This window comes from Triticum urartu, chromosome 6A (assembly GCF_056163025.1).
Source record: "Triticum urartu cultivar PI428250 chromosome 6A, HENAU_Tu73, whole genome shotgun sequence".
Lineage (NCBI taxonomy): Eukaryota > Viridiplantae > Streptophyta > Magnoliopsida > Poales > Poaceae > Triticum > Triticum urartu.
In genome coordinates, this window is record NC_141878.1 from 265,315,361 (window position 1) to 265,321,100 (window position 5,740).

Consider the following 5,740-nt stretch of genomic DNA (forward strand, 5'->3'; position numbering starts at 1 on the left):
GAACCGACGCTTGTTACCTTTGAGGACTATGCATCCTCCAGACGGTTAGGCGTCATGGTCTAGAGCATCCAAGAGGAAATTGTGGATCACCGAGTGACCGAGTTTGTGAAGGTTTGGAAGTCACCTGAAGACTTACCACGAGTGATTGGGCGAGGTCTGTGTGACCTTAGTCAAGGAGAATACGGTGATGACTGTTGTCCTCAGGTTTAAATACCTAGCCGCTCCAACCAGACATACGACTATCACAACAGTTGGAACTGGTCTACCAAATCACCGTCTTCACCAAGCTACTGGTTCTATTTCCTCAACTCTTTCTTTTCCTCATTTCTGTGTAGAAGTACTTGATCATTACTGTTTGAAGACTTTGACTGAAGACTTTCTCAATTTCCTCAATCCTATTTCTTCAGTCAGTTTGTCTTCAGCATGCTTATCCTGAGTTTACGCTACTTGTACTCTGTGCTTGTTTTCATTTCATCATGATGACTGTGCTACTACTCTGTTATACTTGCATCTGAGTACTTATTCCACTTCTAAGTAGTTCGTTGCTTAGGAATTTCCTCACCCTAAAATTCCTCAGTGATGACTTTGTAAAAATCACCTATTCACCCCCCTCTAGTCGATATAACGCACTTTCAATTGGTATCCGAGCAAGGCACTCTCTTGTTCTGTGTGATTTTGGTTTAATCGCCTGGAGTTTTAGTTATGTCGACTGCAGGTATGATCAAGGTCTCTCCTGGGTGTCCTACCTTCAATGGGACGGACTACCCCTACTGGAATAACAAGATGCGAATGCATCTTGAGGCAATTGACAATAATCTCTGGTACATTGTGGAAAATGGCGTTCTCTCTGTCACTCCTACCATCTGAGCAACTCGACTCTCAAGCGAAGAACATCATATGTGGCCATCTGAGCAAAGGGCAATATGGCAGAGTGTGTGCTTTGGAGACAGCGAAGCTTATCTGGGATAGGCTGTCAAAGTCAACGAAGGAGTCACAACTCAGCGTGACTCTCGAGTTTACGTTCTTTGCAATCTCTTCAACCGCTTCAAAAGACTCTGCAATGAAAATGTGGAGCAAACCTTCGATCGCCTCACTGAAATCTCAAATGAGCTTCAAGCACTTGGTGCCACTGACATCACCGACCATGAGGTGGTGAAGAAATTGCTGAGATTGCTTGATTCCTCATTTGACACTCTGGCACTGATGATACAAGAACGTGGATACTACAAGTCACTTGATCCTGCTGATATCCTTGAGAGGCTAAACACTCATGAGGTCCAACTTGCTGAGAAGAGAGATCTCTATGGACCAAGCTATGGCAGATCACGCGCTCTAAAGGCCAAGGCAGTCTCTGAATCTGAAGGTGAGGATTCTGGTAGCGGCCTTGGTGATCCTGAAGAACTGAGCCAGGAGCTAGAAATGCTCGTGAGGAAATTCCAGAAGTTCTCAACACATGGTCGCTTTGGGAAATCCTCAAGAGGTGATGACATGAGATCAGATTCCTCATCCCGTGACTACAAGAAGAGAACTTGCCACAAATGCAAGAAACTGGTCACTACATCACTGATTGTCCTCAATGGGAGAAGGAATCAAAGAAGAAGAAATACAAAGATTACAGTTGTGATGACTCAAAGAAGAAGAAGAAATCTTCAAAGTCCTCATCATCAAAATCTTCAAAGTCTTGATCTCACAAGAAGAGCAGCTCCAAAAAGGCTCAGTCATTCATTGGCAAGGAAATGGACTCTGAAACTGAATCTGAGGAAAATGAGGAAGAGAAGGCATCTGAGGAGTCAGACTCTGGTGTGGCAAGCCTAGCCCTTGCTACTGCGTTTGTCAGGAAGTACATCTTCAACTCTGAGGAAAATGACCTCCCCAACATTGCTGATGACGGCAATGATGACTACGCTCCCACCTATTGCTTCATGGCAAAAGGTGCTAAGGTACTCAAATATCCCTCCTCTGAATCAAGTGAGGATGAATCTGATGAAAATCTCAAGCCTAGCTACTCTAAACGTGCTAAGATTGCTGTGAAACAACAAAAGGCTTTTGAAAAGTTTCAAATATGCTAGACAAAAGCGATGACCTGTTGGGTGAAGAAATGGATCGAACTCAAACTTTGACTGAAAACCTTCAAAGACTTCAGACTATGTTTGATAACCTTCAGAGTCATCATAACACTCTTTTATCTAATCAGGAGAAGCTTTCTTCTGAATTTCTTCAAAGAAAGCAAGATCTTGAGCAGCTAAGGGTGAGTTATTAAGATCTTCAGAAGGAACATGATTCATTGCTTGCTCAACAGATCAGTTCCGCTCAAGTTGAATTCATTCCACCATGTTTGAAATGCATTGAACGTGAATCTACTAATTCTTCACCTGAAAGTTCAATGCTTCTATTGCTGCAAATTCTTCAACTGTCTCTGCTATCACAAATTCCTCATCTGAGGATGCTGCTAGTATCAGTGACCATACAGGTCTGAAGGAATTGTATGTGAAATGCATGTACAAAAGCCTCAAAGGGCATCAGGCTCTTTGTGATGTGCTTAAAAAGTAGATCCTCAACAGGAACCCTAGGAAAGAGGGTATTTCCTTTGAGAGGAAACTCAATGCTGATGGGACCTACTGGAAACCTGAGCAGTATCCCCAAACCTCATGGGTTGTTGCAAAGGGACCTTAAGTAGATCCATCTACTTTATCTGGCTTTACATGTGAATCTTCATATTCTTTTGATGAGTCAGTTGACTCCAACTATAAACTTTTCAAAAATTAGAATGGTGGAGTATTTGCTAGATATGTTGGCACTAACTGCAGGAACGACCCCCCTATGAAGGAAATCTGGGTTCCCAAAAGGTGCCTTGAGAGTCTTCAGGTGAATGTCATCATGACACCACCTGTGAAGCATAGGAACCCCAGATCAAATTCTTCATATGGACCAAAGTCTTCATATGGATCCAAGTCCTCATATGGACCAAATTCTTCACGTGGATCAAATTCCTCATATGGATCTAGATCCTCATATGAACATCATCGTGCTAACACCTCTATTTCGCAGGGAAGATCTAAGGGTTATGAATATGTGCATTATTCTTCAAATCATTATGTTCATAAGTCCTCGAAGAATTTCTCTGCTTATTCATATGCTTACTCTAACCCCTCTTCTGTGAAACAAAGTGGACTGACTTCTATGCCACCTTTCTCTTATGGAGCTCGCAGAATGATGAACTCTTTGCCACCCCTCCAGATGTGGGGGGTGAAGAAAAAAAACTAATCTCTTATGCAGAGTTAGGTCTCCAGATGCACTTAAACATCTGAAGAATTCGCTGGAGACCTAAATATGGTTGAATGGAAGCAAGCTAATCATGAAGAAATGAATTTTCATTTCTCACATCCTCATACTGCTATATCTATTCTATTGCTTGATGAAATTGATCTGATGAATTTGATGTCATATTCTTCACTTCTGAAGTATATGAATCCGTAAGATGCACTAATTCATCTGCAGGATGATCAACCCAAAGCCACTGAGTGGGTCCTCGACAGTGGATGTACAAATCACATGACTGGTGACATGAACTTATTGATGGACACTGCTTTATCTCCATCGCATCTGAAGCATATCACCTACGCTGACAAATGCAAAAGCAAGGTATTGGGTCTAGGTAAGGTTGCAATCTCAAAGGATTGACACATGGACAAAGTCATGCTTGTCGAGTCCTTAGGGTTCAACCTCGTGTCTGTCCCAATGCTTTGTGATCTTGATATGGTTGTTGTCTTTGGCAAGTATCGTTGTGTTGTGATCATGGAAGCTGACAATTCCAATGTCTTCGAACGCTTTAGGAGAGGAGACTTGTATATTGTTGATTTCTCTATAGGACCACAACTTGCTACATATCTACTTGCAAAAGCTTCAGAAGGTTGGCTATGGCATCGACGACTTGGTCATGCTGGCATGAGGAACTTGCACACGCTCGTGAAGAAGAAGCATGCCATTGGCATCGAGGGTGTCAAAATCCTCAAGGATCATCTGTGTGGAGCTTGTGAAGCTGGAAAGATGACAAAGGCCAAGCATCCCTCAAAGACCATCATGACTACCACTCGTCCATTTGAATTGCTTCACATGGATCTCTTTCGCCCTACTCATTATGCCACATTTACTAATGCTGCATCTTTATATGGCTTTGTCATTGTTGATGACTATTCTTGTTACACATGGGTGCATATCATCACTTACAAAACTTAAGTGCAAGAAGTCTTCAAACGATTTTCCTCGAGGGCTTCAACCAATTTTGGTGTGAAGATCAAGCACATCAGAAGTGACAATGGGATCGAGTTCAAGATTACCGGTCTTGATGACTATCTTTATGAACTTGGTATTACTCACGAGTTATCTGCTCCTTATACTCCTCAGCAGAATGGTGTCGTGAAGCGCAAGAACATGACTCTTGGTGAGATGGCTCGCACTATGCTTGATGAATACAAGATGCCTCCTCGCTTCTGGTCTGAGGCAATTGGTACTACGTGCCACATCATCAACAGGGTATATCTTCACAAATTCTTCAAAAAGACCTCATATGAACTCCTCACTGACAAGAAACCCAATGTGAGTTATTTCAAAGTCTTTGGTGCTAAATGTTGGATTAGAGATCCTCATCAAAATTCTAAATTTGCACCGAAAGCACATGAAGGTTTTATGCTTGGTTACGGAAAGGACTCGCACACCTATAGAGTCTTCAACACCTATCACCACAAGGTTGTTGGAACTGTAGATGTGCGGTTCGATGAAACTAAAGGCTCGCAAAGAGAGCACCTACCTCCTGTGCTAGATGAAATATCACCTAAGGAATCCATTAAGTTCAAGGCTACTGAGGATGTCATTCCTACCGAAGAATCTGCTGAAGAAGTCATTCCAGAATATGAAGAACATCATGCTGGTGCACCTGAGGAAAATGGCTCTGAAGAAAATGCTGAGTCCACTCAACGTCGTCAACCCGCTCATCCTCGCGTTGCTAATGAAGTGCATATTGAGAGAATCATCAACGACATCAAAGCACCAGGTCCTCTCACATGCTCAAAAGCTTCACATTTGTCTAGCTTTTGTGGGCACTTTGCTTTTGTCTCTATTACAGAGCCCACCAAAGTAGATGAGTCATTTCTGGAGCCTGAGTGGATTCAAGCGATGCAAGAGGAATTACATCAATTCGTGCTCAACAATGTCTGGGAACTTGTCAAGCGACCAGACCCACGCAAGCAAAATATCATCGGCACAAAATGAATCTACCGCAACAAGCAAGATGAAAATGGCCTTGTGGTGTGGAATAAGGAACGGCTTGTAGCTCAAGGCCACACACAGGTTGAAGGAATTGATTTCGATGAAACTTGTGACGCCCGAATAATTAAGCTACTGTAAACCTCTGCTAATGGTGCCATGTCACCTCGGTTACTGTTGATAAACTCGCGTTAGTTCAAAAAGATTCAAATTCAAATTTAAAATATAGGCAAACAGTAAAATTTTCAAATATTAAAACTAAAATGTTTGGGTTGTGTCAAATAAATCGTAAGTAATTGTGGTGAAGAAACCAAACTTTGATAAAATGCTTAAGGGCTCTAAAATAATTAAAATAGTAGTGAAAACAATTAAACAAATGCCTATTGAAATTTTATAAAATAATAAACTATTTTACCTTGGGGTTAAACTTTTTGTGGCAGTGGGTTATCTGGTAATACCAATTTAGGACTTAGTTCTA